Genomic DNA, 26,953 nt, shown 5'->3' on the forward strand with positions numbered 1-26,953 from the left:
TAAGTATTTTGTAAATAATATTCATAAAAAATAAAATAATCAAAAAACCTTCCTTAGACAATTTTAATTTTTATTTAAAAACAATAATATTTGCCATAAATAAAATAACGAAGCGAAAAATACATTCTCTCGAATAAACCGTATCTATGCATTGTAAGTATATTTCGATTTTAAACCATGGCACGCATAAACCATTTTTATACTAAGTTTGCATTCTCTCCCTTTATAACAAGCCAGTGACAAGGCCCATACCAACAGCAGCGTTTGACAGTAGGCAGCATGTCTCGGGCTCAAATCGTTTATTTTGCTGTGCTGGGCCAGCAGTAACGGTATGACATGTTGCCTACACGCCTGCCACTGGGCTGCTCTATACCGACCTTTGCGTCGGAACGGAGCGGGTCAGTGACAAGGCCTATACCATCAGCAGCGTTTGACAGTAGGCAGCATTTCCCGGGCTCAAATCTTGGGGCAAGACAGCTCATCCTCACGACAGATTTGTGAGTTGATTTTGAGTAACTCTAAGTAACTCATGTTGCTCAATGTTCAATGCTAGCAGCAACCTGATTTTTGTTGTTAATTTCTCAACTGTCATCTGGTAATTGCCAATAAAGAATTTCAATTAGTGGATTAATGCAGAATCGTTAAATGTCTAGTACAGCAAACAATTTGAGTTGATTAATAGCTGAAAAGGCCAACTTTTAGCTGAAGAAGCTTATTTTTGCCTGAATAAGCTCTTATTCAACATTCAATGTTTGTTGGGTCTATAAGTTAAATAAGGTTCGATCTTGTGAGATTGTTGTGCTGCATTAGATAATAATTCTTATCGTTGATCTTAACAGCTTCATGTAATTATTGAGAAAAATGATAAATTGGAGAAAGTATATTCCAACACAAACATGAGGACAGTGAATGATGTGAGAATTATGAATTTTGTTGCAGCATTGAAATCTAAATAAAGTATCGTTTAAACTTCATGTCTGCAAATTGTTGTTTGTTGGTTTCTGCATGGCATATTAAATTCAAGTTACCCAAAAGCTACGCCCGTGTGGATGGTCTTCCTAGAAGTTTGCCGCCCAGAGCAGAATCAAAATTGGAAGAAATTAATACTCACAAATATCAGTTTCCTCTGGCACCGATTTACAATGAAATCGTAGGATGAATCATTAGAAGAAGACTATAAAAATGTATATTAAAACAACAATAAGAAAATTAATTGACTTATAAATAAATTTAATAAAACAAAGTGTTCAACAACAATAAGAGATGAACTAGCCTATGGCTAAAAATCTCTATAATAAAGAAAAAAAAAAGTAGAAGGGTCTGTGCCTAGGGGGCACGAACGGAAGCTTGACGTAGGACCGCTAGTGGACGGAATAAATGTGAAGAGCATTTAGTTCTTTTAATAGATCAATTATCTATTATCTCAACTCTTTCCGTTTTTTAATTGAAGGCGTACCAAATTTGTAGTATTTTTTTCCTAAGATAAAGTTGATTAAGATAATCAATCAAAATCACTTGCACCCCTGCTTCCAAGTTTGGTTACAAGATTACAACTCTGGAGTCTGGAGAGCATTTTGTGTGGTCGTTGAGGGCTTGTGGTTCTGAATATGAACAAACAAGCACCGATAAATTCTATTCCAACTCTTTACTGATGTAAGCTTGATGCCCCGAAAAGGGCCGTTTTATTGAAGAGGACATCCATGGCCACTTACGCTTGGCGTGTTTAGTGTAGGTGACAGCATCACGGACCTCATTTTCCACGAACACCTTCAGCACACCTCGTAGATCAGACCGGAGATACGTCAGACACTGCCACGGCGAGCCAGACGACGGATGGTGGTTATCTCGAAGAATTTGCGATGACGATTGGCACCTCCTTTGCCACGACCTACTGCTGCCATTGCTGACCACGCCGTCCGAAGCGAAAATGAGCTGATACCAGACAGCAGCGCTGCTTTATATTTTTTTAGGTTAAAGCAGAATAATGTGCAACCAAGTGGTATAAAAGCTACAAAGACTCCTCCCATTATGAGTAGTTTGCTATCAACTAGCGACACTGGCTATTTTCTTTTTGCGTACACGGCGAATGAGAACAACCCTAATTTGAGTTTAGTTCACTCATAATCGCCAAAAGTGTAGCAACTCAGCGATGAGTAAATTTGTCTCATGATTTCGTGTGGAAAACCTAAAAAATCTGCCAGAAAATGAGGAAATTGACGAAAATTTTATTCAGTCTCGGAGTAGTACCAATAGACTGAGTGAATCCAATCTTTACTTTTCTCAAATTCGGGAATTTTTCCCTGGAAAATCCTGGAAAAACCTGTGAAAAAATAAGGCAAACTTACTCATCGCTGAGTTCCTGCACTTTATTTCTTATTTCTGTGATACCTAAACTCAAATTTGGGTCAATCTGATATCACATTGAAAGATATCGGCGCCGGTGGTTAGCGTGATTACCTCTCACCCCAGCAGGCCTGGGTCCAATCTCAGTCGGTGCCACCGGCATGTTCTAAGGCGTAACATCTCTGATCACGCCTTCCTTCGGGAAGTAAAGCCGTTGGTCCCCTGTTCATGAGTTGATGGGTCGATTGGTAGGGTCCAGGTGTGGGAGCTGCCTTCGTGGCACGTCGCCGTCGGTAGCATTGGTGCTCAGCACGGAAAACAAGATCGACGGAAAATAAATCTCGCGTCACTTTTCAATAAGTTCTATCTACATTGATCGATTCTCTTCATCGACTCTCACTCTTTCGTTAATAATTTGGCTTCAAAAATGTTTCCTGCCGTCTTCGTCGAATTAGAAGCTTGATTGTTGCTTCTTCCATCGAAAATATCCGGCCGTGGCGATTCAAAGTTGATCAAGGTTGATCAAAATAATTTGTACCCCTACTTCCAGTTTGATTAAATGAGCATTTTGTGTGATCGTTGGTTCTGAATATGGACAAACAGGCAGATGAATTCTATTCCTACTCTTTACTGTAATAAGCTTGGTGGCCCTGAAAAGAGCCGTTGGTGATGATTTAACCTCCGAAACCAAACAGAGTGCGTCTCTGTGCGTTTTCAAAACGTAGATGACATCCATGGCAGCTTACGCTTGGCGTGTTTAGTGTAGGTGACAGCATCACGGATCCCATTTTTCAGGAACACCTTCAGCACTCTCGTAAATCAGACTGGAGATACGTCAGACACCGCCACGGCGAGTCAGACGACGGATGGTGGTTATCTCGAAGAATTTGCGTTTGGTTCTGAATATGGCTGTACCATAGAGGTAACTCTAAGACCAGAAGGTCCCGAAGAAACGAGCTCAACTTTTTGGCTCAGCTCTGGTACTATCTTCGGTCCCAAGCTAATCGATTCACCCCTCGAAACATAGGAAAATTCACTAACCCCTCATTTTATCTGTCAAACTTTCATAGCGAATCAAAACAAACATTGTGTAGTACTAGAATTTTGACTAGAATGGGATACGTTAATCGTTTGCTTGGGACCAATAGGCTAGTCAAGTAGTGAGCCAATTTAAAATCGTTAGTTTCGTATTGATTGGTGGTTGTACGCAATGGTGACGTACACAGCAAAAAAAAATGTAATATCGATCAACGTAATTCAAGCTGATGTACGAAATAATGATGTAATAGCAAAAAGCAGATACAATATTACATCAATGGATGTAATTTTGTTCGCAAAATCGATATACATCGTACAATGTGATATTACACAACCGATGGATTGACCTGGTTGCAGCAGTTTCGATGTAATATTCAACAACTTTTTTTGCTGTGTAGGACTACGTGGTCTTATATAATAAATCTTATTTGTTAACTGCAGCAGAAATCGGGGAAATCGCCTTTGGCAGGCAATCGGTGGTAATTTTAATTATCATAGCAACAGTTGCACATTCGTGCAATATTGTCACTATTGAATATTGCAAAAAATTGAAAATTGATAATTTTGAAAAATTATAAAGTCTTAATTTTAACAGATTCGTAGAAAAAAATCCTATCAATTGGCGTATTAATAATTAAAATCCATCATCTCTCGATCAAAATCAGACCACTTTCATGCCACGACCGACTTTGGTTTTTGAAATTGCACCCCCAATGTTGCCTCCATGAACATGGTATGCTAGATTTAAACATATCTAAATAGAGCTAGAATAAGGCGTAACAGTTTTTGTAAACAATGACTTATCTTGATGATTTTTAGAAATTCTAGGCACGCCCACGCAAACCAACATTAACGTCGGGTAGGGAAAGTCGTATCCTACCTGATGTTGATTTTCGTGGGCGAGCCTTGACTTTCAAGACATCATCGAAAAAAATCATTGTTTACAAATGCTGTTACGCCGTAATTCCAGCTCTATCTTGATATGGGAACTGACAACGGATTGATGACCTTAACAAAAGTTGAAAAATACTCTTTTACTAATTTATGGTGGTCCTGAAATGGACCGTTTTGTCGTGATAGTTGAGTAATGCTGAGCTAATAGGGAGTTAAACACAGATGAGGATGGTAAGCTGTATGTTGTTTGGAATGAGGGTGACGCGCTTTGCATAGATAGCCCACAGCGACTCACGAAGAGCTTCTGAATCCGATCAATAGCGGTGCGGCTTCTTCTTCCTTCTATGGATGCCCATGTGGGCTGCAGATCGCTGCTTGCAGGCAACCTTTCGTTGTGTACTAGAGAATAATGTTCAACGCCACGCGCCGAAAGCACTGCTGCTGCTGCTGATGATGATGATGATGATGCCGACGACCGGACACCACCACACCCGGTGATTGGAACTGAATCCGATCAGCGGTTGAGGCCAGCCTTGATAGCTAGCTGCTTGTGGGGAGCCTTTCGTCACAAACGAAGTGACAGACGGAGCGGCTCGAAAACTTTGGTGACTAATCTGCTATTGCAATTTTTCAGTGTACCACATGGCAACACCACTACTACTGGATTGTACCACATGGCAACACTACTACTGGATTGAACTAGCATTTTCACCAAATGTACTAGAATGTTTTGGTTCTATCTCTTTCACTCTACTCAAAACTGAAATGCATAAAAAAATGGCAAAATGATACGCACTCTTTACACACTGTCAAAGAATCATTGTATACAAAATCAACTTTCTGCAAAACCAAAACAAAAATAGTATCCCATCTGGTGGATGATGGCACAAGCTTGTAAGAAAATTCTATTACAGCGGACCACATTATTTTAATTGATTTCTTCGCCAGTTAGTCGTCTGTCACTTCGTTTGTGCTTTCGTTGTGTACTGGAGAACATCATCACTCACCACGCGGTGATTGAATAAACAACGTTTGGTGAGACTGGATGAAATTCAACTTTGAAATCTGTGTTAGGGAAATCGCTTTTCACAGGCAATCGGTGCTAATTTTAATTATCAAAGCAATATTTGCACATTCGAAAAATTTTCAATAGAGACATTTTTATAAAGTCTTAAATTTAACAGATGCGTACAAATATTTCTGATCGAATGATGATGAAATTATTGAAATTGGTCCAGGGGCAGCTGAGTTATTAACGTTCAAAATCTTGCATAATTTTGTTACATGTTCCATTTTCGGTTTTCACAAAGTGTAATCATAGACGTAGTCCAACGTCAAAAAAATTTCATTCCCAAGGAGGTTACTTTTCACCCCACCTAGTAATAGGACAGCTAGAACGCGAGCACGTAAGCTGTACATACAAATGTTGACAAAACCACACTGCTGTATCATGGACTTCAAACAAATTCCGGGAAACCAGTATGTGACTGCGAAAGACAACTTCGATGTTTCAGAGTCCCTCGAAGTTCCCAAATAAATTCATGATTTGGCAGGCAATTTGTTCTTGCGGAAAATGGAGCAAGCCTTTCGTAACAACTACAACCGTAAATGGCCAAGTCTACATGAATGAGTGCGTGAAGAAACGGCTGCTTCCGTTTCTCAAAACACACAACGTTCCTACAATTTTTTGAACGGATCTAGCCTATTTTCACTACGTTCTGGAGTGGTATAAGACGAATGGGGTCAATATCATGCCCGAAGGATCTCAATCCCCCATACACACCGGAGTTGCGGCCGATCGAAAGATACTGGGCTATAATGAAGGACGAACTTTGAACCATCCTAAATTTGCCACTACGGAGCAGGAAATGTTGAAAGCGAGGTTGCTAGCAAAAAATAAAATGTGGATTCAACCGTTGTACAAAACCTTATGGGTGGAATTAAGAAGAAAGTTCGGACATTTGGATATGGTGAAGAAATAGAGTGAAATAAAGCATATATAGCAATGCATTACCTGAAAATGTCATGACCATCAGTGGAGAGGTTTATTTTTGGGGAGTACTTCTAACTGATACAATTTCACTGTGGACACCCTGTATACTAGTGGGTGTTGTACCGTGCGTCTCCTTCAAATTGCCATTTTCAAAGCTTACCCGGTGCATCCAGCAAGGTTCCACCCTGCAGAGAAACTGCATATGTGATAACAAACCTTGTTGTATCCTTTTCATCTCACTCTCTTGCTCTCTCTCCAATCTTGATGGGACATTTTTCCCGCTCTCATGCTCATCGCAGTTTGCTGCATCCGGCGACCGGCGTCGTATATCGCACAATCTTTGATACGAAATCTCTCTTGCTCTCATAGTCATTCGTTGTTCCTCCACAATTCCAAACCCCACAGAACCAGAATCGGATGTTTATGCTCCGCCGTCGTCAGTCTTTCGTGGACCGGTATCCGAGTTGGACGTTCTTCTCGCATAAGGCGCCCCCGTAGTTGAGCGGACATCATCTTCCGGGTTCTGAGATCATCAGCATCACCACCATCTCAAGCAGAGTGCTGGGAGGAGTTGAGGAAACTCTGTCGGCCTCGTCGCGCTGTACCCCATCCACTTGTTTGCTCCACGGAATTGTGGGTTGCCGCCACTGTGGGGTAGGCGTACCCTGTTTGGATCTATATCTCGTCGAAGTGTGAGCACTCCGGAGGTCTCTAAATTAAATGAGTGATTTACTCGCTCCAGTCGCAGTCTTGTGTTGTGTCGTGAGTTGTGATTAATTAATTACAGTGATTTTCAAAATTGGATCAAGTGTGATACCGCTCGCGTCGCGTCGCCGCCGGTCGTTGTGACATGTTTTTGCTTTTATGAGCTTCGGGGCGTTAAATTCCTTACGGGTTTCGGAACATTATTCGCGTTAATGAGAGTGAAAAGGGTTTAGATCTTGACTAAGGGGTTCGCGGCCTATAAGGAGTTATTAGCATTGTTGGTTCTTTGTACTGTGGATGCAAAAAAAAAGGGAAAATTACAAGGGGTAAAGTTTCCAAGTTAAAGAGGCTTCGTCTTCCAAAAGGAAGGAGAGTAAAGTGAAGAGTTCCGGGTATCACGGGTGTCAAGTGCAGAACTTGGTCGTCTCTTTTCTTGGACTTCCAACAGTCGGTCGGAACTTTGTGTTTGAGTTCGTTGGTGAATCGTCCGGAGGGTGGCCACCAGCTAGAGATGGAGGCGTAAAGAAAATGATGAAAATTTAAAAATAAAAATTACGTCCCTGCATAACGACAGACACCACGACGGTGAAGACGTAGAACCGGCCGAATCTGGTTTCTTTTAATCCGAGTTTATATTTTTGTTATCGTGTTTGTGGATTAAATCCCTGTGAAAGGAAAACAATAAAAGGATAAACTCGCAGCATAAAAGCGTTATTTGCGAAGCGGCAGAAAGAAGCAGCGAGTGTCGTGGAATTCCGTGGACCAAGAAGGAGCAGTGTGGGAAATCTGTTGAACAAATGCGGAAAAAGTAAAGACCCGGTCGCCTCGCCACATCGCCAGCATTCAGTGCGAATAAGGAACGAAAACGGAAGGCCCGCTCGGTAATCTCTGGAGTGTATAAATGTTTGAGGATTTGTTGAATTTATAATAGTCGTCTGGGTGCGCGCAAAGACAACGACGTCGACGTCGCGTTTTCTTCGTGGTGATCGTCGGTGGTTAGGGGAAGAGCTTTCTGAGTGTGAAGGAGGTGTAGTTTTTGTGTTTTTGGCAGCCTGAGACGGGGAAGCCGGAGAAAGGACTTTCGAAACGAAGGTAAACCTTAGTTAACTCACATTTTGGTCAGATTCGTTGCACCACAGGGGCGTGAGCAAAGCAAATAGTTGGTCGAAGGTTCATTGATAATTATTTTATATGACTTGTTTTGAGTATCCTTTTTTATCGTGATTTATTTTCAGTAAAAATGATCCGTTTTTTCACATAAAGGGTAAAGGTTTCGCTTTTAGCGGAGTGTATTTTGTTTTATAAATTATTCTTAGATCGATTTCTCGGTCTTTTTTCCACCTAATTCTAAAAGCTTAGTGCCAAAAGAAGGTATAACATGTCTGATATGCCAATTTCCTGTGACCTTCCCGTTAAATTGAGGAATCAAAAATTCTATTAAAATCGCAATCGATCAATGCACTATGGTCTAGAAGTCGTATTTAGGTGGAATAAATTATATGTGTCTAAATCATTAGGTTTAGGTTTATAGTGTCTTCGAGAAAGTTTTTTCATTTATTTTAACCAATATTTTTATGTTCAGGACATTAGGTTGGTTCTTAGGGATGATCAGCGCTAAATATAAACTTTTTAGCTATTTGAACACACCAGCATAATGTTGGACAAAGTTATAGAACAAGTTATAAAACAATTTTGCTGAAGGGTGGCCCACAAAACACGGTTTTTCAACAATAACCTTCTCTACATTGATTTCCCGTATTTTCTATCTCATTTTGCTGGAAAGTTATGAACGAATTTGATTCAATGTTACTAAAGATGGTGCAAGTAGATTTTTATGATAATTCCAACAAAAAGAGATAGAAACTTGGTTGTTTCAGCAACAAAATTGTGCAATACAAATTAAAAAAAAAAAAGTTACTAAAGGGTGCCCCTCATCAAATTGCATCACAGAAAAATTAGGAAATTACCTAGTTGACCGATCGTTTTCAAACTTTCAGACAATAAAATATAACCCATTAGTAAGCTTTTGGCACATTTATCTCATTCAATTTCTATACCATAACCGTACGCTTCACCTTACGGTTAACTCTACTCATTAGGTTCTGTACAACATCTTGCTGCAGCTTCTTCTGTACGGAAACCCACTTTTTCTTCATGTCTTCCTCAGATTTGACCTCCTTGGGATGCTTCCGTAGTTCCTGCTTCATAATAGTCCAGTATTTTTTGATGGGCCTTAGTTCTGGTGGGCTGGGGGTTCATGTCCTTGGTACGAAAATGATCCCATTGGCTTCGTACCACTTCAGGACAACATTTGAATAGTGGCACGAAGCAAGATCCAGCCAGAAGATCGTAGGGCCTTCATGTTGCTTCAACAGAGGAAGCAGACACTTCTGTAGACACTGTTTGAAGTAGATCTCCCCGTTTACAGTCCCCGTAGTCACGAACGGCGCACTCCATTTGCCACATGAGCAGATCGCTTGCCAAATCATGTAAATACATGACAAACTTTGAAAGTTTCTGCTTCCTTACTTCCTCCGGAACATCAAACTTGTGCAGGGCGGTGAAGAACAGTAGCCCCGGAAGCTGCCTGATGTCCGCCTTGACGTAAGTCGCATCATGCATGATGAGACAAGGAGGCTTCGTCAGCAGTACAGTTTCCGGGTCCGCGACTTTCCCTGAACGAAAGCCTTGCACAGATTCAACTTTTTGGTCACATCCCTAACCGAAGCATTGGGATTCCGCTTAAACGCTTTCACGACACGCTTGTGATTCTGATCACTAATAGAACATCCATTCTGACCGCATTTCTCCATCCGTTCGATGCTCAGAGTTTCGTAGTAACGTTTAATCACACGACTCGCCGTTGACTGCACGATTCCGAGTTGTTTTCCGATGTCCCGATGAGAGAGTTGAGGATTTTCCAGGTGCTTGCGCAAAATCAATTCGAGACTTTGCTTTTCGGGTGACGCCATTTTTTCCAACTTTCGAAAAACTGACAGTGATAAAAATACAGTGTAAACGGTACACTCTAAACTACTTCTACCCAAATTTTCAAGAGAAAATAATTTTCTACAGCGTTTTTTTTTCCGTGATGCAATTTGATGTGGGACACCATTTAGAACATACTTTTTACGGGAAATCAATGTATAAAAAGTAGAAATACTCAGAGGGAGAGATAGGCGGAAATAATGTTTTGAGCCAAATGAACTGTCATAATCTGAGCCAATCGAACATTCCCATTAGAATTTTTCCGAGGATTTCTGATTCTTACTAGTTTAAATTTGAGAGTATTGCAATTGAACAGAAATTCAATCACCTTAATGTTTCGTGTGCTTTTCATATTCGACTAGTTTTTTGAATCAAAAACAATATTCTAACTCTTTTGATTAATTGATTTTAGTTGGTTAACTAATAGCACCAAGAAATGAGCAAAATATTGCGATGCACTCAATTAATATTGTGCACGTAAATCGATTCAAAATTAAAAGTCATGTGAAATGCTGGCTTCTAGCAAGGGTTGCAAGATAATTTAGGTACAAATCCCTGCTGCCAAATTGTATTTTGTTTTCTCCGCCAATCTCTCCCTCTGAATATTTCTTATAAAAAGTACTGTATAAAACCCGGTTTTTGAGGGACCACTCTAAGTTATATATTAAAAATCAGTATAAATCATGAATTATTAGGGATAGAAAATAGCATCCTTCAGCAAAGTTGTTTCAAATAACTTGCCTTACTTTTTTTTCCAGCAAAATGCTGGTCTATCTCGAATAAAGACTGTAACAGAAAAAAAAAAATACAACAGACAAAAATCGTGTTTCTATCTATTAAGCGCGAGTGCATATCACAACAGCAAAGCAAAAAATTCCCTGCATCATAGATAGAGTCGCCCCCCTCGCCTAAAAATCCTCATTTTTAGTCGGATATTTTTGAAACTCTCAGGGAATAAATAAACACATATAAGCTATGTTTTTGGTTTATTCGACCTCCTCTCCTAGGCTAAATGCCCGCACTTTGGACTCTAATGGCACGACGCCAGATCCGGCCAAAACAGAGTGTCACCTTCGTGGGACCGGAGGAAGGACAGCAGGTGCTTCTGGAGGTATTCTTCCGTATATATTTGGCCGTTGATGGTGCCGGTCATTATGTACAGTTTGCTGAATTTGCCGCACCCACAGATCGCCTGCCCCACTAAGTACTTCTTTGCAAATTTGTCGACCTTCTTCCGGAACTTCTCCGGAACATCCAGGCGGGACTTGCCGACGAAAAACTCAGGCCAGGGATCTCCTTGGCGTCCGCTTTAATGTACGTCTCGTCGTCAATTACGATGCATTTCGCGTGCACCAACCACTCGCGGTACAGCTTCCTGGTGCGGGATTTGGCCACCGTATTCTGTTTATCGGTTCGGTTAAGCGCCTTCCTTATCTTGAAGACATGAAGTTCGCCAGACGGAAGAATTGACCTTCTTGGCCACGTCCCGAATCGATTCGGATTGCGCTTGAAGTAATCCCACACCTTCCTTGTGTTCACGGGGTCGGTCTTCATCGCTTTTCTTCCGCTGCCAGCTCGCCACTGAGTCGTTTGGGTCTCCTTTTTTTTCCTTTGGTTTGTTTTTTTCCGTCGATCTTGTTTTCCGTGCTGAGCACCAATGCTACCGACGTGCCAGGAAGGCAGCTCCCACACCTGGACCCTACCTATCGACCCATCAACTCATGAACCGGGGACCAACGGCTTTACTTCCCATCCGAAGGAAGGCGTGATCAGAGATGTTATGCCTCAGAACATCCCGGCGGCGCCGACTGGTATTGAACCCAGGCCTGCTGGGGTGAGAGGTAATCACGCTTACCACTACACCACCGGCGCCGTTATTTGGGTCTCCTTGAACGATTTTACCATATCGATAACTACTTGACAGATTTAGATGAGATTTTGCACATGTAAACATTACACTCTAAACTAGTTTTACTCAAAGTTTCATCATTTTTTACCAATGCAATAAAAAGTTTTACACAAAAGAAAGTGCTGCATTTTTTTTTCGAGGTCAATCTTTAACACAAAAGTATTTAGTACTCATCAATCGTAAGAACCTAATATTTTGAAAATAAAAAAAAGACTAAAATAAATTTAAAAAAAACTTTCTCCTGGATACTAGCATAGAGGTAACTCTAAGACCAGAAGGTCCCGAAGAAACGTGCTCAACTTTTTGGCTCAGCTCTGGTACTATCTTTGGTCCCAAGCTAATCGATTCACCCATCGAAACATAGGAAAATCCACTAACCCCTCATTTTATCTGTCAAACTTTCATAGCGAACCAAAACAAACATAGTGTAGTACTAGAATTTCGACTAGAATGAGATACGTTATTCGATTTGCTTGGGACCAATAGGCTAGTCAAGTAGTGAGCCAATTTAAAATCTTTAGTTTCCGCCGGGTGATACTAGGGAGCATATATTAAGTTTTTCACGCGTTGTTTAGAGAAAAAACCCCTTCCTCCTTTTTTCACGTTTTTCCTAAACGTAATGCATTGATTGGTATGTTCCAGTACTTCCTTTTTTGCTTTTTATGTAAATTGCTGCAGCTATCTGTAAGAAGCTGTAAGAAAATAATGTGGTAAAGCAAGTACGGGAACATACTTTTGCTTTTTTGCTGTCAGAATCTTACAGAAAAGCAAGTACGGAAACAGACCTAATTTATTCCACATAAATACGACTCCTGGACCACTGCACAGTGGTCCAGAATAGGAATTCAGCCGAAATAGTAGTCTTAGAGCCTTTTCTGTAATATTTAGACGTTTGGTGTCTTTGATGCTGTTTTTGTGTTTGAAAAGTCCCTTATTTTGGTGGTGAACAACATTAGAGTGTCCCTCAAAATAATTAGTAGGGGAAATGACGGCTTCGGCATGCCAGACTATTTTCGGCAACCCAAATTGAAACACTATTTTCACTGGATTTTCTTACGAAAACACTTCGCTGAATGCATGCAAACGATTCTTTATGCTTTCAGCTTCAATTTGACTATATTTTACCACTGAGAAAAAGCAATCTAGCAAGGTTTTCTTGAAATGAAACACACGCACTACAAATTGTAGCTGATTTCGAGTTGCCGATAATTGAACAGCAGATTTACATGCAGTTCAAATGGAACGGTTGCCGAAGAAAAACTGGTTGCCGACAATACTCACTCTCACTAGAGAAGATTGGAGCTTTGTAAAAGCGTTTCAAAACAGTTTTTGACAATTCTTTCGACTGAAATTGTTAGAGCAGCTGGCAGCAAAAGATTGTAAACAAACCAATACTGCATATGTGTGCGTTCCTTAGAGAAAAAGGCTATAGAAAGAAGGTTGCTGCTTAGGTTGCCGAGAATACGTAAATTCCCCTATTTAAAATCTAACTTTTTTATTTTAGAAAATAAAGACATGCATGTTGAGCACGTCCTCATTTTAGAGTAATTTTTCAAAATTGAATTAGGTTGTACCTGAAAATGTAGATTTTTTTAAATTTATTTTTTTTTCGAATTTCTCGTGAAAGTCGTCTTCATGAAACTTTGAGAACTTGTTATAATATACATTTGTTAACATACAAGCTGTGCAAAATTCTACGGACAAGATGTACGTGAAGTCCTCTGTATATTTTCCAATACTTAAGGTTCTAAAGGTCTGTTCAAAAATTCAAATGTTGTCTTTCACATATTCTTCCAAGATGGCAATTTGATCAGAAAGTATTTTAAAGATCTCCAGCTGATCGTAGCTTTTAATAAAGTCTTCTGGATGTTTTTTTTTTATTTTAGGTTGATAAGTTATTATTCTTAAGATATTAGGTATTGTTAAGTGAAATATTTAAATGATCTCCAGCTAATCGACTATTTAATTGAATATGGAAGTTCAGGTCGATAAAGTTCGTTTTGAAGATCTTAAACGCAAATTTCGCTCGTTGGGCTATGTTTAGGTGGGCTACGTTTTAGTTGGGCTGTAGACCACCTGAATCGAAGTCAAACGTCATTTTTAACAGTGCTATTTCTTTTTAGAGGTGCTCATGTATGAACAATTTGGATAGTTGCTATAAGGTTTGTCTTGATAGTTAGAAAGAACCGGAACAGCAAAGTTTAAAAGTAGAATGGATTTTATTTAACGACTAGCTTGAGTGGAGTCTTGAACAGGAATGAATAGTTTTTCACCGTTGTTTATTTAAGAAAACTTAGGTTGCTAGGGGTGACGTTCGGTCTCCAAGGAGGTGATCAGCACACTGCGTTACCGATTTACTCCAACACCCCCCCTGAATCGGTCAGTCCTAGGAGGGTCCTCAGTTCGCGGAAACGTCCAGGTTCCAGGGGCTTGGTGAACGTGTCCGCTATTTGGTTTGCTGTATCAATTGCTTCGATTTGAAGTCTTCCTTGTGCCACATGGTCGCGCAAAACATGGTGCTTTACATCGATGTGCTTGACACGCTTGCTTTCGGTGTTTGTGGCCATTGCAATGCACCCACGGTTGTCTTCGTACACCTTGAATGCCGTGTCCGGTCGAACTTGCTTCAGGTCTTCAAGGATTCCGTGCAGCCACAGCCCTTCGGAGGCCGCGGCACTTAAAGCTGCATACTCGGCTTCACACGACGACAGTGCAACGGTTTGTTGCTTGCGGCTTGCCCAAGACACGGTGTTCCCAAAGACCTTAAAGACGAAGCCACTAACGGATTTCCTATCCTCAGCATCCGATGCCCAGTCAGCGTCTGCGTACCCGACAAGTGCCTCGGTGTCGTCGTTTTGCTTGTACTGGAGCTTCAAGTTCTTCGTTCCCTTCACGTAACGGACCACTCTCTTCAGGGCTTGCCAGTGGGCCTCATCAGGTTGAACTTGGAAGCGCCCTAGTTATCCAACAGCGTAGCATATGTCCGGTCGAACACACAGCATCGTATACATCAGGCTGCCCATCAATTGACGGTATGGATGCGACACAGGATTCGCAGCTTGTGGTGGCAGGAAACAGCCTTTCTCCATTGGGGTTTTGACATGGTTACAGTCTTGCATGCCGAACTTCGTCAGCACACGGTCCACAGCAGCTTCTTGCGCCAGGTACATGCATCCGGTGGCGCGGTCGTATCGGATCTTCATTCCAAGGAAATGATTAACCACGCCGCATCCGTCATCTGGAGCTTCTTGGAAAGAGCACGCTTGATCTCCTTCACCAGGTCCAGTCGATCGCCAGCAATGAGCAAATCGTCCACGTAGATGATTATATATACCCCCCCTCGATCGTCGATCCTGGTATATAGACAGTAATCATGCCGGGAACGGGTAAAGCCGAAATCCAGTAGAAGGTCGTTTAGCTTGTTGTTCCAACAGCGGGGGCTTTGCTTGAGTCCGTACATCGATCGATCCAGCTTGCAAACGAAGTTCGGCGGTGCTGCAACTCCTTCGGGTATGGCCATGTAGACGTCTTCTTCAAGCTCACCGTAGAGGAATGCGGTCTTCACATCGAGTTGGTGAACGTGGCTAACTTTGCTACGGGGGAATATGTTTCGTTGTAGTCGACTCCGGGCTTCTGCTGGAATCCCTTCGCCACCAAGCGCGCCTTGTAACGGATCGGTTCGCCATGCTCGTCCGGCTTGATTCGGAAGACCCATTTCGATTTGAGCGGAACCACACCAGCAGGGCATCTCACCAATCGCCAAGCATGGTTGTCCGCTAGCGACTGCAGTTCCTCACGGACCGCTTGCTGCCAAAGAGCTTCGTCGGCTCGTCCAGCGATCTCCTTGTACGCCTCCGGGACATCGAAGATCGAACGCTCGGCCTCATCTCGTCCAACGGAACCGTCAAATAGTACATCGGAAACGTTATTGGGAACATCTGCAGAATGGGATTGCGCGGCAGTGAAAATTTTTCCAACCAGAAATTCTTTCAACTTACCGGGGAGTCTGCGCTCCCGTTCGCTGCGCCTCGGGGTTTCCATTTCGAGGTTTGAACCACGGTCTAGTTGCGAAGGGAGCGCTCCGGTTTCTTCAACACTGTCGTCTTCAACCTCGCCTTCTTCATCATCAGTCAGGATGTCGTCATGTTGAGCCACCAGCGGCTCATCGGGTTGAACGGACTGTTCAGGGGTTTGCACGTCTTCCTCATCTTGATCCTCGAACTCGTACGGAGCAACAACCAAAGGAGTTTCGTCACGGATCTGGGTGGCAAACGGAAAACTGTTTTCATTGAACTTGGCATCTCTGGCTAGGAATAACTGCTTCTTCTCTTTGTTCCACAGGCGGTAGGCGTTCGGCGCATAGCCGATCATCACAGCAGGCTTGCTTTTCGGATCCAGTTTCTTCCTCTGTGCCGTGGACACCCAAGCAAATGCTTTACAGCCGAACACACGTAGTTTACTAACGTCCGGCTTGTGACCAGTCCACATTTCCCCAGGAGTCTTCCAATCAGATACCGCGGTGGTTGGACTTCTGTTCGTCAGGTATACCGCCGCTAGAACCGCTTCATTCCACAGATTCTTCGGAGTTTGGGCTTCAACCTTTTCGACGATTGTCCGATTGAACCGTTCGGACACTCCATTCTGCTGTGGTGTGTACGCTGCGGTTGGCTCGACTTGGATCCCCTTGGAAACGTACCAATCACGCTGGTCATTGGAGCAATACTCGCGGCCTTGGTCGACAGTCAGCTTCGAAATCGAATGTCCCAGAGCGGCACTCGCCATGGCCTCGTACTCTCGAAACTTCTGGAACACCTCGGACTTCTTCTTGATGGGATATACTACTGCAAAGTGCGTGTAATCATCAATAAAGGTGACGAAGTACCGAGAATCATCCCAAGCCGCTGGTGTAATTGGACCGCACACATCGGAGTGCACTCGTTCTAGAGGTCTTGTAGCACGGACTCTAGTACCCGTGAATGGTTCTCGGCACTGCTTTCCGAGAACACAAACATCACAAAAATCCAATTTATCTGGTTTCTCGGGAATACCTGTTACCATGCCATGCTTCGCGAGTGTCTGCAAACTCTTGCTCCCCAAATGAGCCAGTCGACGATGCCACAGGTTACCAGTCACAGCTCCACACATGTTGGCCGCCACCGTATCGACACGGAGATCGAGCTCGTAAAAATCGCCCCGCATGGGACATCTCGCAATCAGGTCACGACCTTGCTTCATGATCGCTTCCTTTTTCGTGAATGTGACATCAAGATCCGCTTTTGCCATCTTCTTCACAGATAGCAAGTTCGCTCGAAGATCTGGTACGAAGAGGACGTTCTTCAAGCTGATATAGTTACCTTCCTTGTTGACGCCGTTGATCGTGCCACTGTGCCGGGAAATCAGGGATTGATCATCCTTCGCCACGTTTATGACGACAGGGTGCTTCAGCTTCGTGAGGTCGGCGAAACAGTGCTTCACATTCACAAGGTGGTCCGAGGCTCCGGAATCCAGCTTAAAGAAACTGCTCCCTCGTCCTTTGTTTGGGAGCATCTCCCGGTCATAAAAGCCACCGCCTTACCTCCAGCAGCAGCGTTAGCTTCAGCGCGCCCATCTGTCTTCAACTTCACACGACAGTCCTTGGCCTTGTGCCCCTTCTTCTGGCAACGGTTACACTTTCCGGTGAACTTACCAGGCTTCTGCTTCGATCCTTGGAATGCTGCAGGTTTCTCGTGGCAGGAATCCGCTGCCCGGTCGGTTTTCTTGAGCTCCTCGGCAAGAAGGCGCTCACGAACAACATCCAGTTTTAGGTTTTCCTCACCTAGATTTTCCAGTGCCGTAACCAACGGATCGAACGACTCGGGAAGGGTAGCAAACAGCTGGGACACAATATCGTTCTCTTCAAGCTTCGCTCCGGCCAGCTTCAGTTGTCGGATCAGCTCTTCGAAGGTTTTCAGGTGATCTTTCACAGACGAACCTTCCATCATTCGTAGCTTCGCAAGTTGCTTCCTGACGAATGTCTGCGACGAGACGGACTTCTTGGCGTAGGCGGATTCAAGGCTCATCCACATCTCCTTGGACGTCTCCTTGTCCCGCACCAAATGCAGCAAATCGTCATGAACAAATGACGTCAGCAGGAACGCCGCCTTACCGTCATCTTCCTGGAACTTTGTGAGCTCGGCCGCTTCCATCGGAGGATCCTTCTTGATGATATCCAACAGCTTCACGGACTTCAGATACTTCTCCACTCGAAATTGCCAATTGTCGAAACCGGTGCCCGAGAACTGCGGGATCCCGTGGACCAAATCCTTGCGTGAGTCGCCCATAACCTCTTGATAGTTAGAAAGAACCGGAACAGCAAAGTTTAAAAGTAGAATGGATTTTATTTAACGACTAGCTTGAGTGGAGTCTTGAACAGGAATGAATAGTTTTTCACCGTTGTTTATTTAAGAAAACTTAGGTTGCTAGGGGTGACGTTCGGTCTCCAAGGAGGTGATCAGCACACTGCGTTACCGATTTACTCCAACAGTTTGTGATGATAATAAACAATCGGTGAATCCCTCAACAGCTCAGCCAAACTAACAAAAGTCTTTCACTAAGTGGGCTACAGGTTTAGCTCAACGAGCGAAAGTTGACTGTACTATTCCTAGATGGCAGGTCTATCAGCAAGTAGTTATTCAAAACATTTCTAGCTGATCGCAGATTTCAATAAAGTCCTCTTGGCATTTTTCAAGGCTTCAGGTTGATCAAGTATTATTGCGAAGATCAACAACAGAGGAAAAATTCAAAAGTCTCTTTGATATTCTCCCGAAATGGCACGTTGATCAAAATCTTATCCACGGACAAGTCACGAATGGCCCAAGAGCAGTGCTGTCATCGTAAATATAGAATTGGATACTAAGTGATTTTAGAAGTACGCCCTCCACCCACCTCTAATTCATGCGCCCCTTTTAAGAAGGCCCATAGTTGTTGTAATAAATATAGAAATAACATATGCAACGCGGTTTCCTCTAATTAACACAGGAGTATGGATAAAACTTTCCTGTAATCCTGATAAGCCAAGCCTCTAATCACTGTTTTATTCCACCAAGCTTTTTTCACTGTCATCGTTCACAAATAATAAATTGGGAACCCTAATAAAAATGCTACGGTTAATTTGCTTAACGACGTGTTCGGAGTATCATACTAACCATTTGTGAAATAGTTCAATCATTTGGGTTATCGTTCGTTTATGGTATTTTTTTATTAGTGAAGCGATCATATGGAAAGTGCATAGCAGGCAATAGGTAGATGCCATTAATTTATGCGAACATAATCTCCAACAGACAGCGTAACATGAAATACAACTGTTATTTGCTACAGTGAGATATAAGATGTAAGGCAAAATCCATAGAAATAATACAATTTTCCAGATATTTGCAGAACATACCTGCAAATCCTGTAATTTTTTTTACAGTTCTTGGAATTTTTCGTAAATTTCTCTTGATTTCCTCGAAGTTCTCTTGACTTCCCTGTACTTCACTGTACTTTTGTGAAGTCCTCAGAACTTCTAAAAGTTCCCACAATTTTCCTGAAGTAAATGGAACTACTTTGAAGTTTTCGAAACTTCTCGAATGCTCACGGAACATCCCTTAAAATATTTAGACTTTCCTGAACATCTCTGGACTTCCCAAAAGTTCCCAAAAATTTTCTGGAATTCTATTAAGTTCCTGATGTTTTAAGAATTTCCCATAGGTTCTTGAAACTTCTTGATATTTTCCTGAAGCTAATGGAACTGTCTCTGATCTTCCTCAGGAACTTCCCTAAAATTATTGAAATTCTTCTGAAAGTCTTAGTGCTGCCCTGAACTTAATAGAACAGTCCTAAGAGTCCCTTCGCTTCATTGATAACGTTAGAACTTCGGTGGAGCTTTCAAAGCATCTATGAAGTTTTCACATCTCTGAAGTTTGCTGCAATACTTGAACATTTGAGAGCATCTCCAAAGTTCCCGATATTTTCCTGAAATTAATAACTGCAATCATCTTCCCTGAAGGTCCCCCAACTCGAGAAACTGTCCTGAAACCTATACAACTTCTTTTAAAATGCTCTGGAATAAAACAAATTTGCTGTCAGTTTAATCCAGGATTTATTTATTTATTTATTTGTGCATCGTTAATTATTAAAAAACAACTTATTACTTAATTAGGCTGCATCAAAATTTGGCGAACTTTTTATTTCACTCCAGCCATGAGAGTCAGTGCAGACCTTTCTGTAACCGACTTTGCTGCTTTTGTCCAAGCTTTTCGACATTTTCCAACGGCTGTTGCTTGTTGTTTGCACTGGCAGAGCTCTCTCTTTTCGAGAGCCCAATATCGCTCGATAGGACGTAGCTCCGGACAGTTATGTGGATTCGCCTCCTTCGGTCAAATGTTCGCGATACAACTTACGAGCACATGTTTTGGCCGTCACATTTGTAGGAAGTAAGAGCAAGTAAGCTGTTGATAAATAAATATAAAACAAATCTCGGTTTTGTCCAGTGTATGAATTGATCAACTGAAGAACAATAAGAAAAAGAAGGGTATATGAAGTACACTGCAGTTTCCAGTCAGTTTTCCGACGAATCTATACACGAGCGGTTGAGATGTCGAAGAGGAGCGTTCTCAAGGGTAAAATTGGCCCGAGGTCCGGCTCCAGGCCTGGTCAGCCTGAACGGCCCGGACACGACAACATTCTGCTTATCATTGTGGTTCAGCATAGTTTTCACTTTGAATGACTTCATTCCTTGTCGATGCTTCGAAGCACAAACGAAGTGACAGACGACTAACTGGCGAAGAAATCAATTAAAATAATGTGGTTCGCTGTAATAGAATTTTCTTAGAAGCTTGTGCCATCATCCACCAGATGGGATAGTATTTTTGTTTTGGTTTTGCACAAAGTTGATTTTGTGTACAATGATTCTTTGACAGTGTGCAAAGAGTGCGTATCATTTTGTAATTTTTTTTATGCATTTCAGTTTTGAGTAGAGTGAAAGAGATAGAACCAAAACACTCTAGTACATTTGGTGAAAATGCTAGTTCAATCCAGTAGTAGTGTTGCCATGTGGTACAATCCAGTAGTAGTGGTGTTGCCATGTGGTGTACACTGAAAAATTGCAATAGCAGGTTAGTCACCAAAGTTCACAAAGTCACTTCGTTTGTGCTTCGAAGTATGCACGAAAGTTGGTGACATTTCTATTTTACGAGCAACAGTACGTACCGAAAGATCCGGCCTCCTTCGTAATATTTGTTAAATCTTCACGGCCTTCTGGTGTTTCCTCAAATCCGTTTTTGTTCCGCTTCTACTGTCTTCCTAGCTGTTGTCAAAACGAATATCGAACGATTTTAAAACACTGTGAACAGTGCTTGCAGGAAAACCAAGCTTTTTGGCAAGTTTTCTGATCGAGATATCCGGATTATCATTGTGGCCGCACACAATTGCTTTTCGGACTTGCTCTTCTTTTGACGCCATTTTCGACTAATCTCTTCTAATCTAAACAAAATCCACCACTCTGTGAAATATTTCACTCATTGATGAGATATTTCAGGAGATTTATGTTTTTAAGGGTGTACAGATTTCGTAATGAACAAGCATATTTATTCCTGAATAAGCTACTTTTCTCGATTCTTATTAAGATCTTTGGAATCCTGATGGTTTTCTGAGCAACCTGGTATCATGATAAAATAGTCTATGAAACGTGATTTGAATTGTTGTACAGTTCTAGATCTATCTAGATCACTTTAGATATCCAGAGGTCCATATTGAGACCTTTGGAACTCTGAATAGCCATTTCACCCTCTTGAAATGTTTGCTCTGTTTTTTTTTGCATATATGTGAAGAAGATTTTTGTTTGGCTGCGTACTTTTCGAAAATCTCAGATTTTTTTTCTAACACTCCGACATCGGCGTATTAAAGTGAAATCCGAGATTGAAATTAAAATTGCATTACAATTCCGATTAGGCCATTCAAGAAACCAGAGTTGATAATATAAGAGCTACGCAGACTGAAACCAAAATCTACCTATCGAACTGTCAAACCGTCTACCTATCGAGCATAGTAGACAAACTGACACTGTTGCGTGGGATGTATTGTTTGCACAAATCAGGATAAGAGAGGAACATTTCACAACCCAGGTGAAGTCATCCGAAGTGTACACCAAAACAAAGGTTGCCAAAATAAAAAAATACCCATTGATCGACATCAGTGTTGCAAGCTTCACTTTGCGTAACTCTTCTATTATCAACTGCAAACAAACTATCTCTTGACCAGAGTTGATAATAGAAGAGTTACGCAGACTGAAACCAAAATCTACCTATCGAACTGTCAAAACGTCTACCTATAGAGCATAGTAGATAAACTGACTCTGGTGCGTGGGAAGTATTGTTATCGAAACTAGAGGAAAATTTCACAACCTAGGTGAAGTCATAAAAAAATTCCCATTGATCGACGTCAGTGTTGCAAGCTTCACTCTGCGTAACTCTTCTATTATCAACTCTGCTCTTGACTAGTCATCAGTTCGTTATATGTGTGGTCGTGAGATGATCTATTCGTGGCATAGTGGTTATTTTAACTGGATCAACCAGAAAGAAAACACTGTCTCATTCATCCTAATCAATTTCTTTCTACGCGAGAAGTGTGAGTGACGTCAACAATGTGGTTATGTATGAATGATAAGGAGTCAAAAAGAAACGGGCTTTTTAGATCGAGGGTCATCTTCGATAGAATAAGTTGCATCCATTAATAGACTCAATTTGAGTACAGTAGACCGAAATTACATCCACCGATGCTTGATTTGTAGATTTTAATGTGTGGGAAAAACCACTAGTCCCAAGTGTTTTTTTTTACGGCAACACACGATATTTTCTACAAAATGTATTGGTTGACCATTATATAGCCCCCCACGATTTGTGCAATCGCTTTTGCTATGCTATGCTATGCTAGTAGACCGACATTACATCCACGTACCTGGGAAGTTTTCATGTTAAAATGGTGAGTTTAACAATTTTCTCACGTGCCTAATTAATATCCAAATGATAAGCATATCTAAACATGCATGTTGGCAGTGAAGCATCGTTTGCAGCTCAATTATTAAATACTATATGACCTGAAATGTAGTTGAAGGCTTCATATTAGACCAAGGCCACCAATTCAGATACCGAAGGAGTTAAAATAATAGATTTTCAAATAATTAAAAGAACTAAGAGCAAACCCGTTTGTTCCGACCACTCACGGCCTTTGCGCTACATATTCCAGATCTTAGATGTAAAGTATTCATCACCTATTTATTTTACCATCGACCTATACTTACTGATATTGGTAAGTAGTAATATCATAGAGGTAACTCTAAGACTAGAAGGTCCCGAAATAACGTGCTCAACTTTTTGGCTCAGCTCTGGTACCATAGAGGTAACTCTAAGACCAGAAGGTCCCGACATAATGGGCTCAACTTTTTGGCTCAGCTCTGGTACTCTCTTCGGTCCCAAGCTAATCGATTCACCCCTCGAAACATAGGAAAAACTAATAACCCCTCATTTTATCTGTCAAACTTTCATAGCGAATCAAAACAAACATTGCGTAGTACTAGAATTTCGACTAGAATGGGATACGTTAATCGTTTGCTTGGGACCAATAGGCTAGTCAAGCAGTGAGCCAATTTAAAATCGTATAGGCATGTCAGTAGTTGTCATGTGATATTGATGAAATAATGTAACACTGGAGATCATGGTGTCAAAAAAGTTGTTTTAGTTTTCTTGAATTCCGATGACTTGCAAGTGGATTTTCGTTAGTAAGGTGGTTTTAGCGTACCTCCTGGCTCGATAGGTGTACCCCCTTTTTTCAGGCATTCCCCAGATTGGAAATTGCTAGTGCATAGCTACAAAGTCAAAGTAGGAATTTCCTACAATTCATGGAGCTAGAATTTTAGCATATATCACAACTCCATCCCCCCACCCCTCCGTTCCCCTTGACTATGTACACTATGTATGTGCGCCTATTTTCCATCATCAAAGGAATTCACAAGTTGGGACCGAAGACAAGTACAATTTTCCGGTTCGGTCGGTGCCTAACCAGAAGCAAAACAAAGAAAAAGAAAATCCATTCCATTAAGAGTTTGCTGGCCTAATGCATAATACAATTGTTTCTTTTTTCTGTGGCTCTAGACGCACTCCATTTCGGGCCGCCGCCGCCGCCGCCGTGCGTAGGAGTGAAAAGCTCTTCTCGGAAGGAGGATATAGATTTGATCGGTTTTACTCTGTCTAAGGTTTCCGTCCTGAGGAGCGACCGACGTTGTCGCCAGAAAGGTCATTCCGAGGGTGTGTAAATGAAACGCAGAGTTTTGGAAAAGTCAATCGCACGGTTTCTCAGAAGTTCAATCTCCGGAGGGATTTTTTCTTCGGTTTCCTGCTCTGTAAAGAGAGACGCATCGTTGAAACTTGTGGAAAGAAATGTTCTTCGCTTCGGGCGACATTCACGGTATTCATGGAGTGTTTCATAAAAATTAAATTTTCATAAAGTTTTATCACCGCTCAAAATAGCCACGTCCAAGGTGTAGATATAGTTTCTCGTCAAACACTCAGACGAAACTAATTATCAACGCTGTACCGCGGAACAAAAATTAAATTCCTTCTCTCTAATAAGCTGCGCTCAGTACCTACCTACCTACCTACGTCAGAATACAAAGTTGTTCACTGAAAAGTATAGGAGTGCACTTGTTCCAGGAACAGCAGCAGCAGCCACATGCACGCTAATTCCATTGTGATTCGAGGCACCATTTCGCGTTTGAAGTCTCATTTCATGCCCGTTCCAAATTCAGCTCCATGGAAGAAGGAAGCACCCGGCAAATCTTCCTAAGCTCATGCCCACAACCAACTATGTATGTTCCAGTTCAGTTTAGTGACCAGCCCTCACGGCGAGGACCGGCTTGTGATGATGATGGAGATGAAAAGTCTAATTTTAGATTCCTGGAAATCCAAACAGAGAGCCATCATGTGGTGTCCAATGCTGTTCTTGGGAAGGCACTAGTGTGGGAGAAATATAACTCAAAACAAACTGCTCTTCGGAGAATTTCCACTCATTTGTTTTCCTCGCGGGCGGGCAGAACTGGCAAATTCAAAAAGCTGTGGCGAACAACTGTTCTGCTACACTGGGAAGGCTGCCTTTGGCATTTGTGGGGGACCTTTTCTCACTCCTGCGGACAGCGACCAGCCAGCAGTGGGGAAACCTTGTGGGTAGAAACTATGAAGCACAATGGAAGCAGGAGTGTATTATGTTGGGAATTGGGATGCATGGAGCGTAACCATTTAAATCATTTGTGCTGCACGTGACGTGCTGCTCCGTTGTCAGAGATGGTCAAATTTTACCATCCATCTGTTGGCAGAGTAATTCGGAGCATGGAACGTTAATTGGAAATTTGTAGTTTTAATTATTCATTTCAGTAATGAAATGGTCGCTTTTTCGAACAAATCAAAATAAATTAGCATTGGTCAGGAATATAGATATTGATTAAACCATCAGAAGCCGTTCCCGTTAGTTATGTCTAGGAGGGATTATGCATAAATGACGTAGCGTTAGACCTGTGCGCCGGTCCATTCATCGGCGGCGGCGGCGTAGTGGCGTGACGTCGTTGACTTTGATCGGCGGCAGCGGCGTGCATCGGCGTATTAGGGCTCTCTCACACTGCCGCGATTTATTCGCGGTGTAAAATTCTCTGTGCTTTGCTTTTCATCAGTGATTTTTTTATGACAAAAAAATATAATTGGAAGAAGAGAACTCTGCGTACTTCGGGGAAGTTCAACGAACTTCAGAAAAGTTTTGTTAACTCCAGAAAAATTCCATATCTTTCCTTCTAAACCTTCGTACTTTGGAGTTCTTCAGGGAAGTTCTAAGATAATCGAAAGAGCTCTACGAACTTAAAACAATTCTATGAAATGTTGTAAACATTTCCAATCGTGAATCCTGATTAATGTGGGTGTCTTAGTGGAATACCTGTATCAGGGTTAAAAAAATCACCATCATTCAATATGAAATGAATGTTTCATCCATAGTAAACTTTGATGAATTTTAGTGATTTTTTCAGCCCTGACCTGTATAAATTGTCTTGTAGTGTCGAGTATTAGTACAAGACACTGAAAAAGTCTGCACAATGAAGATGAAATACGCGTATCTGTCAAGGATAAGCAAATAAGGTAGAGGAATTAAATGGAAATTACTAACCCTTCTCTATTTTTATATCCAATAGTGTTTTCTGAAATCATCGATCAGCCTAATCACCAAGCAATCTTGAAACATCTTAAAGTCTTTATTTTAATTTTGATCTATTGAAAATCATTTGAAATTTTGAATACTTGAAGATCTGCACAATGAGTGATCTTTCCAGACCTTGCTACATTATAAAGATATCTGATCAACTGAAGCCCTTTGGAATAACTCCTGAACAGTCCACTATCGTGACATAATATCTGAGATGCACGATTTGTATAACTGGATCGATGAAGATCTTCAGAATAATATGTTATCAATCTTAATTCTGTAAATATCCAAAGGAATTTATAGAAATTTTTGATGAATTAAAGGTCTCTTAAATAATTCCTGATCAATCTGCGATCTTTAAAGAATATTGTGAATCATGATCAGAGTTCTTGAAGAATAGAGATCTTCATAATAAAGTGAAATTCTGTGCAAAAAAAATCTGATTAACCTGCTATCTGAAAGAAATATCGTTGGAACATGATTTGAGAAATTGAACAGTTGGAGATCTTCAGAATAATTCCTGATCAGCCTATAAAAATATGAATTAATTTATTGAACAATTGGTGATCTCTAGAATAATACCAGATCTACGAGAAGTCTACTTATTATGAATGTGAAAAAGTTCGGGTGTCCTCATATCAGAATCTGTTCATGTTGCAAAACATTGGAAATTCTGCATACTTTTCATGCAAATCTATAATAGAATCTTACATTCCCTTGTTGGGTGTATAACTTCAAAAAATCTGTAAATATCTGTGACAATCATTCGCTGCATGAACGTCGAGCAGTTCAGTTCGGGTTTTTGATCGCTCTGTCTAAGCGTACTG

Source organism: Ochlerotatus camptorhynchus, unplaced genomic scaffold, assembly GCF_037179485.1.
Source record: "Ochlerotatus camptorhynchus isolate MF236.1 unplaced genomic scaffold, CSIRO-AGI_Acam_v1.1 ptg000365l, whole genome shotgun sequence".
Classification (NCBI taxonomy): Eukaryota; Metazoa; Arthropoda; class Insecta; order Diptera; family Culicidae; genus Ochlerotatus; species Ochlerotatus camptorhynchus.